This window comes from Trachypithecus francoisi, unplaced genomic scaffold (assembly GCF_009764315.1).
Source record: "Trachypithecus francoisi isolate TF-2019V2 unplaced genomic scaffold, Tfra_2.0 Lachesis_group11, whole genome shotgun sequence".
NCBI lineage: Eukaryota > Metazoa > Chordata > Mammalia > Primates > Cercopithecidae > Trachypithecus > Trachypithecus francoisi.
In genome coordinates, this window is record NW_022681456.1 from 42941372 (window position 1) to 42957600 (window position 16229).

Sequence of the window (16229 nt, forward strand, 5' to 3'; positions counted from 1 at the left end):
GAGGCAGGAAAATTATTTCCTAACTCATTCTATGAGGACATAATTACCCTAATACCAAAACCAGAAAGACTCAATACAAATGCAAATGGCAGAACACTATTTCACATAAACATAGATGCAAAAATCCTCAAGAAATATTAGCGAATCAAAATTAAAAATTTATTAAAATATTATACACTATGACCATTTGGGGTTTAGCCTATGCTAAACCAAGGCTGGTTCAACATTTGACAATTAACTACTGTGTTCTGTCACATCAACAAATAAAAGAAAAAAATGTAATGATTATATCTACAGATGCAAAAAAGAAATCATTTGAGAAAACCCAACACTGATTCAAGATTAAAATTTCTGAGCAACCTAGAATAAAGGAGAACTTCCTCAAATGCACAAAAATTACAGCTAACTTCATCTTTAATGGTAAGAAAGTTGAAGCTTTCTTGTTGAAATCAAGAACAATTTTAGGTTGCAGAGGCATGAAGCAACACCCAGAGAATCACCACAGTCATGTGCTTTCACTGTTTATTACTGGAAACCTGAAATCCTAAACATACTTCTTTCCATTTGTACACTGCAAAGGGACATATAAAAGAATTATACATGTTCCATAAAATCACTTTGCAACAGCATATATATGAAAGAAGAATTATCCAAGATAAGAAGGGTTAACGAAGAATATTAGGTAGAGATGCCATTTGCTTTTCTACATATGTTTAAATATCAATGTTGAGGTGTCATGGAACCCCTAGCAACCAAGAGTCTGTTTCACCTTGAATAATATTATTCAGGCAGGACTCTAGTCCAGTTTTAATATTTTTCTTTTTTTTGACAATATTATTTTTTATCATATATACAAACTTTTTTTTTTTTTTTTTTTTTTTTTGAGATAGAATCTTACTCTGTCACCCAGACTGGAGTGCAGTAATGTGATCACGGCTCATGGCAGCCTCGACCTCCTAGGCTCATGCGATCCTCCCACCTGTGCCACTCGATTAGACACACACCACCATACCCAGTTAATTGTTGTATTTTTTTTTTTTTAGAGATGCGGTCTCACTATGTTGCCCAGGCTGGTATCAAGTGATACCTGGGCTCAAGCGATCTGCCCACTTCAGCCTCTTAAATTGCTAGGATCACAGGTGTGAGCCACCCTACTCGGCTAAGTTTCAACATTTTTCACATGGTAGTTTTATAATAATCCAATTGGCATTCTTAAATATGAACAATTATATGTGTAGGAACATCTACTATGTGCAAAGAACTCCTGAAAATATTTTAAGTAGATTATCTGTAATCCTTTAAAACCTGACACAGAGAGAGCACTGTTTAGACTAGTGGCAAGTAACAGAAACTGACAGGACACAGGTTAAGTGAAACAGGAGATGTAAAATAAGAACACAGGGATGCATCATCGAGCCCAAGGACAGGCATATATTCAAAACTAGAAAAAACTGACATCAGAACCTTTACATTTGTCAGGAATTTGGTGTTTTTCTTTTTTGTTTGTTTGTTTGTTTTTAATTTTGCTTTCCTCTGTGCACTGCCTGCCTTCTATTCCTAAGTTCAGCCCACACTGAAAAACCAGGGATGCTGGCTCTGGTTAGTTCAGGAATTCTCCAGCATAAGACGACCATGGCATATATGGGAATAATGTATTGTAATTGACCCTAAAGTTTTATGGGGCTTCATATTCAAACAAAAGCCAGATAAAATAATTGATGTCATAGAAATATCAACAGAGGAGCTCATCTGTTGATGATTTAACAGATGTGTTGTAATTTAGAGCACTCTTCAATAATGAGCACAACTTCAGTTCAGACACAGAAACATTTGTTGTTATTAATCTTGTACTCAACACGACTGTAGATGTTTAGCTAAATTCCATCATGTGTTTTCCCCCCATCAGTTAAAATAATAGATTATGGCTATTGTAAAATTAGTCTAGTTCTTGCATTTAATTTGTCCCCTGAAGTCATAAATGGAAAATAAATAGCCACTTTCAAGGTTATTTCTTGACGTTTGTAATATTTTTGCTCTAATTTGGGGAACAATTATAGTTATTGCCACTTTTATAATTTACTTATGTTGGAGCACAGAGAACTCTCTGGGCACTATGTTTATAATTTAAAAGGTATATTACATTTTGTTAGGGACTATTTAATCTATTAACTATAAATTCAAGCAATGCACCATTTCATAAAATCCAATAAAAGTATTTTGAAATATCAATTGGAATTTTTTCCAAAAGAAATATATGAATGAATTTAAAAGTATATTTTAATGGTTTTGCAAGATTTTTTTTATTATACTTCAAGTTCTAGGGTACATATGCACAATGTGCAGATTTCTTACATATGTATACATGTGCCATATTGGAGTGCTGCACCCATTAACTCATCGTTTACATTAGGTATATCTCCTAATGCTATCCCTCCCCACTCCCCCGACCCCACGACAGGCCGCGGTCTGTGATGTTCCCCTTCCTGTATCCAAGTGTTCTCATTGTTCAATTCCCACCTCTGAGTGAGAACATGCAGTATTTAGTTTTCTGTTCTTGTGATAGTTTGCTGAGAATGATGGTTTCCAGCTGCATCCATGTCCTTACAAAGGACATGAACTCATCCTTTTTTATGGCTGCATGGTATTCCATGGTGCATATGTGCCACATTTCCTTAATCCAGTCTGTCACTGATGGACATTTGGGTTGGTTCCAAGTGTTTGCTATTGTGAATAGTGCCACAATAAACATATGTGTGCATGTGTCTTTATAGCAGCATGATATATAATCCTTTGGATATATACCCAGTAATGGGATGACTGGGTCAAATGGCATTTTTAGTTCTAGATCCTTGAGGAATTGCCACACTATCTTCCACAATGGTTGAACTAGTTTACAGTCCCACCAACAGTGTAAAAGTGTTCCTATTTCTCCACATCCTCTCCAGCACCTGTTGTTTCCTGACTTTTTAATGATTGCCATTCTAACTGGTGTGAGATGGTATCTCATTGTGGTTTTGATTTGCATTTCTCTGATGGCCAGTGATGATGAACATTTTTTCATGTGTCTGTTGGCTGCATAAATGTCTTCTTTTGAGAAGTGTCTGTTCATATCCTTCACCCACTTTTTGATGGGGTTGTTTTTTCTTGTAAATTTGTTTGAGTTCTTTGTAGGTTCTGGATATTAGCCCTTTATCAGATGAGTAGATTGCAAAAATTTTCTCCCATTCTGCAGGTTGCCTGTTCACTCTGATGGTAGTTTCTTTTGCTGTGCAGAAGCTCTTTAGTTTAATTAGATCCCATTTGTCAATTTTGGCTTTTATTGCCATTGTTTTTGGTGTTTTAGACATGAAGTCCTTGCCCATGCCTATGATGTGAATGGTATTGCCTCGGTTTTCTTCTAGGGTTTTTACGGTTTTAGGTCTAACATTTAAGACTCTAATCCAACTTGAATTATTTTTTGTATGAGGAGTAAGGAAGGGATCCAGTTTCAGTTTTCTACATGTGGCTGGTCAGTTTTCCCAGCACCATTTATTAAATAGGGAATCCTTTCCCCATTCTTGTTTTTGTCATGTTTGTCAAAGATCAGATGGTTGTAAATGTGTGATATTATTTCTGAGGGTTCTGTTCTCTTCCATTGGTCTATATCTCTGTTTTGGTACCAGTATCATGCTGTTTTGGTTACTGTAGCCTTGTGGTATAGTTTGAAGTCAGGTAGCGTGATGCCTCCAGCTTTGTTCTTTTGGCTTAGATTGTCTTAGCAATGCAGGCTCTTTTTTCATTCCATATGAACTTTAAAGTAATTTTTTCCAATTCTTTGAAGAAAGTCATTGGTAGCTTAATGGGGATGGCATTGAATCTATAAATTACCTTGGGCAGTATGGCCATTTTCATGATATTGATTCTTCCTATCCATGAGCATTCAATGTTCTTCCATTTGTTTGTGTCCTCTTTTATTTTGCTGAGCAGTGGTTTGTAGTTCTCCTTGAAGAGGTCCTTTACATCCCTTGTAAGTTGGATTCCTAGGTATTTTATCCTCTTTGAAGCAATTGTGAATGGAAGTTCATTCATGATTTGGCTCTCTGCTTGTCTGTTACTGGTGTGTAAGAATGCTTGTGATTTTTGCACATTAATTTTGTATCCTGAGACTTTGCTGAAGTTGCTTATCAGCTTAAGGAGATTTTGGGCTGAGACAAGGGAGTTTTCTAAATATACAATCATGTCATCTGCAAACAGGGACAATTTGACTTCTTCTTTTCCTAACTGAATATCCTTTATTTCTTTCTCCTGCCTGATTGCCCTGGCCAGAACTTCCAACACTATGTTGAATAAGAGTGGTGAGAGACAGGGCATCCCTGTCTTGTGTCAGTTTTCAAATGGAATGCTTCCAGTTTTTGCCCATTCAGTATGATATTGGCCATGGGTTTGTCATAAATAGCTCTTATTACTTTGAGATTCATTCCATCAATACCGAATTTATTGAGAGTTTTTACCATGAAGGGCTGTTGAATTTTGTCAAAGGCCTTTTCTGCATCTATTGAGATAATCATGTGGTTTTTGTCTTTGGTTCTGTTTATATGCTGTATTATATTTATTGATTTGCACATGTTGAACCAGCCTTGCATCCCAGGGATGAAGCCCACTTGATCATGGTGGATAAGCTTTTTGATGTGCTGCTGAATCCGGTTTGCCAGCATTTTATTGAGGATTTTTGCATCGATGTTCATCAGGGATATTGGTCTAAAATTGTCTTTTTTATTGTTGTTGTGTCTCTGCCATGCTTTGGTATCAGGATGATGTTGGCCTCATAAAATGAGTTAGAGACGATTCCCTATTTTTCTATTGATTGGAATAGTTTCAGAAGGAATGATACCAGCTCCTCCTTGTGCCTCTGATAGAATTCAGTTGTGAATTCATCTGGTCCTGGACTTTTTTTGGTTGGTAGGCTATTAACTATTGCCTCAATTTCAGAGACTGTTATTGGTCTATTCAGGAATTCAACTTCTTCCTGGTTTAGTCTTAGGAGAGTGTATGTGTCCAGGAATTCCTCCATTTCTTCTATTTGATTCTTCTCTTTTCTTCTTTATTAGTCTTGCTAGAAGTCTATCAATTTTGTTGATCTTTTCAAAAAACCAGCTCCTGGATTCATTGATTTTTTCAAAGGGTTTTTTGTGTCTCTATCTCCTTCAGTTCTGCTCTGATCTTAGTTATTTCTTGCCTTCTGCTGGCTTTTGAATGTGTTTGCTCTTGCTTCTCTAGTTCTTTTAATTGTGATGTTAGAGTGTCAATTTTAGATCTTTCCTGCTTTCTCTTGTGGGCATTTAGCGCTCTAAATTTCCCTCTACACACTGCTTTAAATATGTCCCAGAGATTCTGGTATTTTGTATCTTTGTTCTCATTGGTTTCAAAGAACATCTTTATTTCTGCCTTCATTTTGTTATGTACCCATTAGTCATTCAGGAGCAGGTTGTTCAGTTTCCATGTAGCTGAGCAGTTTTGATTGAGTTTCTTAGTCCTGAGTTCTAGTTTGATTGCACTGTGGTCTGAGAGACAGTTTGTTATAATTTCTGTTCTTTTGCATTTACTGAGGAGTGCTTTACTTCCAACTATGTGATCAATTTGGAATAAGTGTGGTGTGGTGCTGAGAAGAATGTATATTCTGTTGATTTGGGGTGGAGAGTTCTGTAGATGTCTATTAGGTCCACTTGGTGCAGAGCTGAGTTCAACTCCTGGATATCCTTGTTAACTTTCTGGCTTGTTCATCTGTCTAATGTTGACAGTGGGGTGTTAAAGTCTCCCATTATTATTGTGCAGGAGTCTAAGTCTCTTTGTAAGTCTCTAAAGACTTGCTTTACAAATCTTGGTGCTCCTGTATTGGGTGCATATATATTTAAGATAGTTAGCTCTTCTTGTTGAATTGATCGCTTTACCATTGTGTAATAGCTTTCTTTGTCTCTTTTGATCTTTGTTGGTTTAAAGTCTGTTTTATCAGAGACTAGGATTGCAACCCCTGCCTTTTTTTGCTTTCCATTTGCTTGGTAGATCTTCCTCTATCCCTTTATTTTGAGCCTATGTGTGTATCTCTGCACGTGAGATGGGTGTCCTGGATACAGCAAACTGATAGGTCTTAACTCTTTATCCAGTTTGCCAGTCTGTGTCTTTTAATTGAAGCATTTAGCCCATTTACATTTAAGGTTAATATTGTTATGTGTGAATTTGATCCTGTCATTATGATGTTAGTTGGTTACTTTGCTTGTTAGTTGATGCAGTGTCTTCCTAGCATTGATGGTCTTCACATTGTGGCATGTTTTTCCAGTGGCTGGTACCTGTTGTTCCTTTCCATATTTAGTGCTTCCTTCAGGATCTCTTTTAGGGCAGACCTGGTGGTGACTAAATCTCTTAGCATTTGCTTGTCTGTAAAGGATTTTATTTCTCCTTCACTTATGAAACAGTCTGACTGGATACGAAATTCCGGATTGAAAATTCTTTTCTTTAAGAATGTTGAATATTGGCCCCAACTCTCTTCTGGCTTGGAGAGTTTCTGCCTAGAGATCCGCTGTTAGTCTGATGGGTTCCCCTTTGTGGGTAACCCGACCTTTCTCTCTGGCTGCCCTTAACATTTTTTCCTTCATTTCAACTTTGGTGAATCTGACAGTTATGTGTCTTGGAGTTGCTCTTCTCAAGGAGTATCTTTGTGGCATTCTCTGCATTTCCTAAATTTGAATGTGGGCTTGCCTTGCTAGGTTGGGGAAGTTCTCCTGGATAATATCCTGCAGAGTGTTTTCCAACTTGATTCCATTCTCTCCATGACTTTCAGGTACACCAGTCAGATGTAGATTTGGACTTTTCACATGGTCCCATATTTCTTGGAGGCTTTGTTCATTTCTTTTTACTCTTTTTTCTCTAAACTTCTCGCTTCATTTCATTCATTTGATCTTCAATCACTGATACCCTTTCTCCCAGTAGATTGAATCAGCTACTGAAGCTTGTGCATTTGCCACGTAGTTCTCGTGCCATAGTTTTCAGCTCTATTAGGTCATTTAAGGACTTTTCTATATTGGTTATTCTAGTTAGCCATTTGTCTAATTTTTTTTCAAGGTTTTTAGCTTCTTTGCAATGGGTTTGAACTTCCTCCTTTAGCTCGGAGAAGTTTGATTGTCGGAAGCCTTCTTCTCTCAACTCATCAAAGTCATTCTCCATACAGCTTTGTTCCATTGCTGGCGAGGAGGTGCATTCCTTTGGAGGGAGAGAGGTGCTCTGATTTTTAGAATTTTCAGCTTTTCTGCTGTTTTCTCCCCATCTTTGTGGTTTTATCTACCTTTGGTCTTTGATGATGGTGACATACAGATGGGGTTTTTGTGTGGATGTCCTTTCTGTTTGTTAGTTTTCCTTCTAACAGTCAGGACCCTCAGTTGCAGGGCTGTTGAAGTTTGCTGGAGGTTCACTTCAGACCCCATTTGCCTGGGTATCAGCAGCGGAGGCTGCAGAAGAGTGAATATTGCTGAACAGCAAATGTTGCTGTGTGATCTTTCCTCTGGAAGCTTCATCTCAGAGGGATACAAGGCCATGTGAGGTGTCAGTCTGCCACTACTGGGGGATGCCTCCTGGTTAGGCTACCTGGGGGTCAGGGACCCACTTGAGGAGGCAGTCTGTCCGTTCTGAGATCTCAAACTCTGTGCTGGGAGAACCACTACTCTCTTCAAAGCTGTCAGACAGGGACATTTACATCTGCAGAGGTTTCTGCTGCCTTTTGTTTGGTTATGCCCTGTTCCCAGAGGTGCAGTCTACAGAGGCAGGCAGGCCTCCTTGAGTTGTGGTGGGCTCCACCCAGTTCGAGATTCCCTGGCTGCTTTGATTACGTACTCAAGCCTCAGCAATGGTGGGTGCCCTTCCCTCAGCCTTGCTGCTGCCTTGCAGTTAGATCTCAGACTGCTATGCTAGCAATGAGGGAGGGCCCATGGGTGTGGGACCCTCTGAGCCAGGTGCAGGATATAATCTCCTGTTGTGCCATTTGCTAAGACCCTTGGAAAAGCACAGTATTAGGGTGGAAGTGACCCGATTTTCCAGGTACTGTGTGTCTCAGTTCCCCTTAGCTAGAAAAGGGAATTCCCTTACTCTTGCACTTCCTGGGTGAGGCGATACCTTGCCCTGCTTCGGCTCTCACTCACTGGGCTGCACCTACTGTCCTGCACCCACTGTCCAACATGTCTCAGTGAGATGGACCCGGTACCTCAGTTGGAAATGCAACTTCTGTCTTCTGTGTTGCTCACTCTGGGAGCTGTAGCCTGGAGCTGTTCCTATTTGGCCATCTTCCTGCCTGTCTCTTGAAAGATTTAAGAGTTGAGATTTAGAGAACAGATGATGTTGAAGCCATATTTTGTGCCCTAAATATGTGCAAGTTATAAAAAATGTTTTTAATTTATAAAAATGTACATTCTAAAGTGACACTAATATAAATGAATTTAGTATTTACCAATAAAATATTTTGACCACTTTTACTTTTGCATTTATCAGTATGTACTGATGTTTTGATTAAATTATTAGATATTATTCGTTTTTAATTGAACTATAATTTATTAAATATCTGCTAAGTGTCTCACATATTGAAAAGTTAAACAGGTCTGATATAAATATTTCTTCACAATATATCCAGTGAAATCAGAAAAATAAATAACTGGCTGTAAACTACATATGCAACAAAAATCTAAGGAGAGATGTTGAATAAAAAGCCTTAAAAAGAAAAAAGGGAATGCCCTATTATCATTGGAGTATATCAGAGAAGGAAAGCAAAATTAACATGTATTTAGTATTCCAATGCTTTTCCTTTTAAAGTCTATTTTATACATTAAGAAACTTAGTTTCAGAAAGCAGCAAGAATCTTCCAAGATTTAATCACATAGGTAAAATCTTAGAAATCAAAACCTGTGTCATTTTATTCTTGCTCTTTTGTTTATATCATTTGCTGTTCTGAAGAATGGAATGAGGAGTTTGTAAGGTGAATAGGTCGAGGAGGCAAAGAACAATTAGAGCAGAGGGAAGAGCATGTGAAAACAATAAAGCATTGAACATGGCTAACATGTAGGATATACAATTTGTAGGAGACAAAAGGAGAGCGAAAAAATGTGTAAATTATAATAAGTTTTTAAACCATTCCAAGTATCACCTCATGCTGAATTTCAGTTAAAATAAAAGAAAGTACTAAACACCTGTATGCATAAGGAAAATAACTCCAGCATCATTTAGGAGGAACAAATGCATCAAGAAGAAGCCTGAGACAGAGGCCAGATAATCTGTTCTTGTTTTGAGTCTAAGTAGCCAATGCGACATATGGCAACACTGACTTGGATGATACTTGATTCATGTAATAATTTATCTCCCAGCATAGGCCAGAAAAACTGGTTTTGTAAGACATTTTGTTACTTATCTGATCAAATAAGAATAAATCTTCAGAAATAGACTCATAATGAAAAATCTGAAGATAAGGATTTACTTGGGTAAAGCAAAAGGAGAAGGTAATCCCAGACAAAATACCCAAGTTCTCTATACTTCCAATGTTTTTACAACACCATTGCAGGGGTCAACTGAAAATACCATTGCTTACTAGCTACCCTGTTTGCTTAGATTCTCTTGGCATGTCTCTGAAAATATTTTAGTCATTTTGACTTGAATTTATCATATATTAAGAGTGAAAAATGAAAGAAAGAGTAAGTAAAATTAAAGCATTTACAAAAGTTCTGGTAAAGGTATATATGTGCATGTGCATAAATATACCAGCATGTGCGCACACACATGCACACATACATAAACCATCCTAGAATAATGAGGGTACAAATATGGATAGTAATTTTCACTTAATACACCTTGTTTTTGTTTTTGAGATGGAGCCTTGCTCTGTTGCCCAGTTTGGAGTGCAGTGGTGAGATCCTGGCTCACTGCAAGCTCCACCTCCCCGGTTCACGCCATTCTCCTGCCTCAGCCTTCCGAGTAGCTGGAACTACAGGCACCTGCCACCATACCCAGCTAATCTTTTGTACTTTTAGTGGAGACGGGGTTTCACCGTGTTAGCCAGGATGGTCTAGATCTCCGATCTTCCTACCTAGTGATCTGCCTGCCTCGGCCTCCCAAAGTGCTGGGATTACAGGAGTAAGCCACTGCTCGCGGCCACCTTGTGTTTTTAATTTCAAATTGCACCTGAGGTTAATCATGTGTTAATGTACTTTTACTATATATTATTATAATTATGATTTATCTGGTATAATTCATTATCATTTATACTTGGATCTTTTGGAAACTGGGGCAATATTATGAATTTGAGAAAAGCAGATATTTTTTCACATTTCTTGTGGTAAAATTTAATTCACTGAAACCAACTGGGCTAAAATCCATTTTCTTTTAATGTAAAGCATGAATCATCTATTCAAATTCTAAAATTGGATTGAAAGTTTTCCTAGATAGAACAAAAGTGAGAGAAGTGAAACATAATATTCTTTCCTGCTTTTAAACAGATCTACTTGAATGGACTCATTAATTTTTACACCTGAAAGAGATCAGTGATCATTTGATGAAATCTCCATGTTACAGTGAGTAGCCATTCTATTTCTCAAGATCTGTGTTTTATTTTTCCATTCTTTTATGGAGTGTAGTTTCCATCAAAAGACTAGTGAGTGGTATGGAAGAAATTCATATTTATCTTTTACTTTAAAGAAACATGCTTTCATTTCTATATTATTCAAAATATTCTAAAAAATGTATTAAAGTATTTTATTAAAGGACAGAATGAATCCACATTCCAACATAACTGTTAACCACTCTCCATTTTGTACTTTCAATTTACCTTTCAGCCACGCAAGGGGGAGAAGGGAAAATGAAATCAAGGAGGTCATTGTCCAAGTATTCTCACTTGTTTCTTATCAGGGGATGAAAATCCACGATTGAAGTTGAAGATAGACTAAGCTGAGTGAAGTAAACACGGTCAGTGCCACTTTGTGGAAGAGCAGCAAGAATCATCTCACTCAGGCATTTATTCCAGATAACTCTCCATTTCACAACTCTATACTGACTCCAAATCATGTTTAATAATGGTTCTTCAATGAAGTCTAAACTTCAAACCACGGACTTCAAGTGCCTCCATCAATCTATTTCTCAACTTACTAATTGTTCTCATTTTTTACTTGTAACTAATCACTGACAGTGCAGAAAAGCTGGCTTGAGCGTGAAGAAAGAAATATATATGGAGATAATAATTTCCTCAATTTAGTGAAACTTAGTCTTTTTTTTAACCAAAAAATGGTCCTTTTGTAATTAATATTAATTACCTGAAACTGTAATGACCCCCATCAACTTCATGAATCAGCTATGAGCTTTAGAAGAAGTCTATTTCATCTGCAACCAAAGTATAAGCCTTATTGGTCAAAAGGCAATCTCATATTCCTTGTCAGCTCTTGGTTCTAAAAGAACATACAACCCAACTTCCACCAATAAGACTTGATGACAAGTTTGCTGGGATGGAGAGCATCTTTAGAAAAATTTTCCTCCTCACTGAGAGTGGAGCATGAAAAGTGATAATGTCTCTTCTTTTTCTAGACACAGTCACATAAGAAATCACTGCAACCACACTGTTACTATCCTGAGGAAGAAAGATGGTAGACTTGAGGGATGGAAAGAAAACACATTTCACATCAAATTTCTTAAACAACTTAGAAACCAATTTTTCTCTAAATTTCTGTCTATATGAGATAATACCTTTCTCCATTAAGCAAGTCTCTAAAGTTTTTCTTTTCTTTGAAGCAGAGATTATCCTAATACAAATGGGTAAGTATTATTTCAGTTGAAAGTACAAAATTGTTTAGTGTTTTTCCACATACATTGGCACTCTCAAAAATTATTTTTATATGAAAATACATTTTGTTAATATCACTTATATACTACATAATTTCAAGGAACATATAGTATATGTCTGTATACATTTCACTGTACTGAGTCATCTGCTTGGGAACCTGGTGTTTGGCAAAAACCCTAACATAAAATATAGGCTATTGAAAGCCTCACTATATTACTGGGAAAGGAAACAGCTGTTTGTAAAGTTCTTTTGCAACTACATTTTTGTGATATATGAAATAAAAACATATGGATTGAATTTTTCATAAATTAGTGTTTAAAGTAATGAAAATAATTAGAGAAAATTATTTTTTATCAACAAAGATATGTTTTTAAGCATCACTGTAGCCATATCCAGCTTCTCTTTTCTAATCCCAATAAATTCACTACTAAAAATTAAGAAAGGGTTATATGTAGCTAAAGCCAAGGTTAGAAATCTGTGTGAAAAATATTTTCAAGTCATATTAAAATATAGAATGAGCACCATGGCCTGGGTGAAGAGCAATACTTATCATTCCCCTAATTAAACATAAGCAAACCTCTGATTTCTATCTGACTCATCAATTTGGAATGTAGCTTTTTTGAAATATTTGTATCAAAAGAAAGACTAATTGTTTTAACTTTTAAATGATAAAGTAACAGGCCTTATTTCTCTCCAGACCTATTCTATTGGAACAATAGCTAATCTGTTACTCTCAGGATATCCTCTCAGTGTAAATTGGGATTTTGCAGTTCATAACCCATAACCAATAGTATAAACAAGATGAAATGCAGCTATTTGTAGACAGAGTTGCCAAAAAGATGTGCTTTCTCTTTTCGTATGACCATTTAGAGTTTTTTCATTAAAACTTTCTTGTACTTATTTCTTTTCCTGAAGATACATTTGAAATCACTCATTTGTAGGATTCTTAGGATTCAAACATCAGCAAAAACAAACACAACAACTTTATTTTTTAGTTTCATTAATTCAAATAGGTTAGATTTCACTTATCAAATCATTCAACTTTAATTTGTAAGCACTTAACATAAGACAAGTACTATATTCAATGCAGAAAGCATGATAGTAAGATAGACACTACGCCTGTATCTCTGTACTTTTCAGTCTTTAAAAAGACAGAAAAGTAAACAAACCGTAACACCAAATGTGTTTAGGGCTACAATACAGGAAGTGCAAAGTCTAGTAAAATCACAGAGCAGGAGCAATGAGCTAGTTTATGAGGTCAAGGAAGATTCCTAAAGGAAATGATTATTTAATTCATGTTTTCAAATTTGAGGTTGATCAATTTAGTAAATCAAATAGAGTAGAAAAGAACAGAAACTATGAGTTTGCATTGCACATAAAATGTGTAAGTATTGTTTCAAGAAGTACTTTTTCCAGTTATATTTGTGTGTATCTTAGAGAGATCTGAGTTTTGATGTAAAATATATTTTCCAAGATGAGTCATGACCAATAGTGTTTTGAAATTCACTAGCCTAAAGGATAAGTGAAAATTAGATAGTCAAAGATAAGAAATAAGAATTTTTCTGGAAAGACAAGTAATTTTTCTTGCAGACAAAAGTATGTGCAAATATCTAGTGATATGAAAATTTGTGTGAATCTTGAAGTTGAATGTTCAGAATAGGTGGAAGAGTTGGGTGAGCCCAGGTGCTTGTGTAGAAAGTGACATCAGCAGGTGGTGGCCATGTGAAATTCAGCGATGAGGCTGCATTCAGGATAGAAAGTGATTATAAAGCATTTTATGATCCATGTGAAGAAGTTCGAATATTATTTTCATAGCTACAATTAACTGCTAAAAGGTTGCAAGCAGGAAGATATGATCATGTTTTCAAGGTAAAGGAATAGCTCTGATTGTATTTTGTAAATAGGAGAGAGGAAAGTCAATATTGGAGCCAGGAGGCTGGCAGTAATTCAGATGTCCTGATCAAGAAGAATGATTTGGAGGATAAAGAGTAGTAGATGGATGTGAATGCTTTGTGGAAAGGAAAAATAGGAAGAATGGCATTTAGCTGTGGAAAGGAGAAATAGAGGTGCCTGGAATATCCGTCAAATTGCAGACAAGAGCAGTCAGGTGTAGAGTGCTAACTCTGAGAGTGGGAACAGTGGAGAAGAAGCCAACTTAGTGGAAAAGGAGCACTAACTTTCAGTTTAGGACATATTCATTGTCAAATCTGCTCAACTTCACACCACTCACAGTGAATAAACTCCAAGTATTTTTTAAGGGTTAATTAATGATAAAAACAGAAGCAGCTCTCTGGAACACTTTCTAAGTGAGGAGCTAAATTCTCTAACTTCTATATATTTCACATAAGCCCTGTCATCCTGGGTTTCTTACCATTGTTGAAATAATAATGATCGGTAAGTGATATTTCAACAAACTAGTCTCTTAAACTTTAGATTTTAATGTATTTTTGCATGAAAATTTATTTTCTATTAAAAAATTGAAGTTAGTAATCACCATGCTAAAAACAGTTTACCAAAAACAATTAATTTTTTAGAATGACATATATCCAATTCCCCAATATTTAGCATTTAGGCTTCTTTAAAATATTTATGTAGGTTAAATAAAGAATATTTAATGTTTAAACAAATTTGCATGACTTAAATGAATGAAACTTCATTGTATAGAGATATATAAAACATTCCATTTTGAAAAAATAGAATTATATTTAGATTCATGAGAAGTTTTGTGGTTATAAACATTTTTTAAAAAACCCAAGCCACTTACACTTACATCACATAATTGTAATGAAGAGGATTTTCATCCTGACAATTATAATTTTCTGCTGGTTGAACACTCACAATGTAGCAGAATTGTAAAGCACAAATAGAAATGCTGTCCCCATCTTTAGCAATTCAGGAGGAAATGTTCATGGAAATTTTTTTTTTAAATGAATTCTTGTTTTTGCAATTTTGGGGTGCATCTACTTGCTGTCTTGATACTAGTTATTCATTTCAAAGAATGCTATTAAAGTCAATAATAAGTCCTGATTAATTACCAGATGATTACTATGATAAACTGTTTTATATCACATGTTTTTTACTCTGAAATTGTTTCTATTACTCTTGGAATGATGGAGCTCTCTCTAAGACTATCCCTCACAAATAAAATATCTTCCTGTGAGCACCTCTCATTCTTTTCTGGAGTAAAACTAACATTAAATTAAGATTAATACTAAAATTTAAATTGTATTGAAACATATAGAACATAAAAATAATAATTAGTAAAGGACATAGAACACAAGGGACAGAGGTGTGTGTGCGAGAGAGAGAGAGAGAGGGAGATGGCATGTATCCTAGGCTATATATATGCCCATGCAGCTGATGCACTGTACGTGTAAACTACATATTGTTGTAGTGTTTGAGTTTTTATTTTGTTTTAGATTATTTTCTTCTCTGAAAAAGCCTGAGTCTTGGAAAGTTAAAATTTTGGCTTCCAATACTGTGATTACTGTTATTTTTTCCCATTAGTTTGAAAGATCAAAGCATCAACCCTCCTATTACTCTATTTCGTAATGGAGTCTTCTGAGTATGCATGAGAGTGGGCATCAGGGCTAAACTGGAAAACTGTTCTATGCTTGTTACATGAACAAGACCATGGTGGATTCAAGACCATGGTTCATTACCATTGCTGTAGCAAATATAATGAATTCAATGGTCACTTTTTTTTATCAAGGACCTTAACGATGCCCTCTTGCCAGTAATTTTATCTCTTATGCTTTATGTTTTAACTAATAGATAAGTTTATTGTAGGAATACTTATAATTTTAAGACATACTTAAAAATAACTAAATTTCCCCATATGAGGACTTAATAAATTACAGTAGAACCTCTTGATAGAAACTACAATGTCATTGAAATGTTTTGTATATTTATAAAAAGGAGTTTACAAAAAGTTATATTGAATGTGGTTATCATAAAATAAAGCAAAATAAACCAGATGTATCATTACACACAGCTTGTTCTGACTATGGAATATCAAGAAACTCTGTGTTAAAAACTGACTTAAAAGAATTTTATCATAATGCATACAACATTTCTGAAAGGCAGTATCATACATTTAGTTTTATTTCCCTTGTAGCTTAACAATATTTAAAAATGAGTATGAATTAGTTAATAAAATATAAACTATTAAATATTATTTCCTTTTGCAAACACACATTCCGCACTATTCAAAGTCCACCTATAAAAAGCATTTAAGCAAGTAATCTGGCTAGATTCTGACAAATGTGAAACTATTTAACCATAGACTTATTTTTGCAAGCTACGAAAACTCAAGCTTTATCTATTTATTTGCCAGAATTCTATTTTTATCAATATCAAGATGCCCATCCTTTAGATTGTCTTTAAGAATAGT

The 16229-nt window shown here is 35.6% G+C and overlaps 1 long non-coding RNA gene across 1 annotated transcript in view; it reads left to right on the top strand.

Annotated features, from left to right (window-relative positions):
• LOC117090996 overlaps positions 1 to 11270 on the top strand; it is a 28890-nt gene extending 17620 nt beyond the window's left edge. The window contains exons 3-4 of the long non-coding RNA XR_004440199.1: positions 10503 to 10577; positions 10912 to 11270. This is a non-coding gene — a long non-coding RNA (uncharacterized LOC117090996). The remainder of the gene's footprint in view (positions 1 to 10502; positions 10578 to 10911) is intronic.
• The last annotated feature ends 4959 nt before the right edge of the window (positions 11271 to 16229 follow it).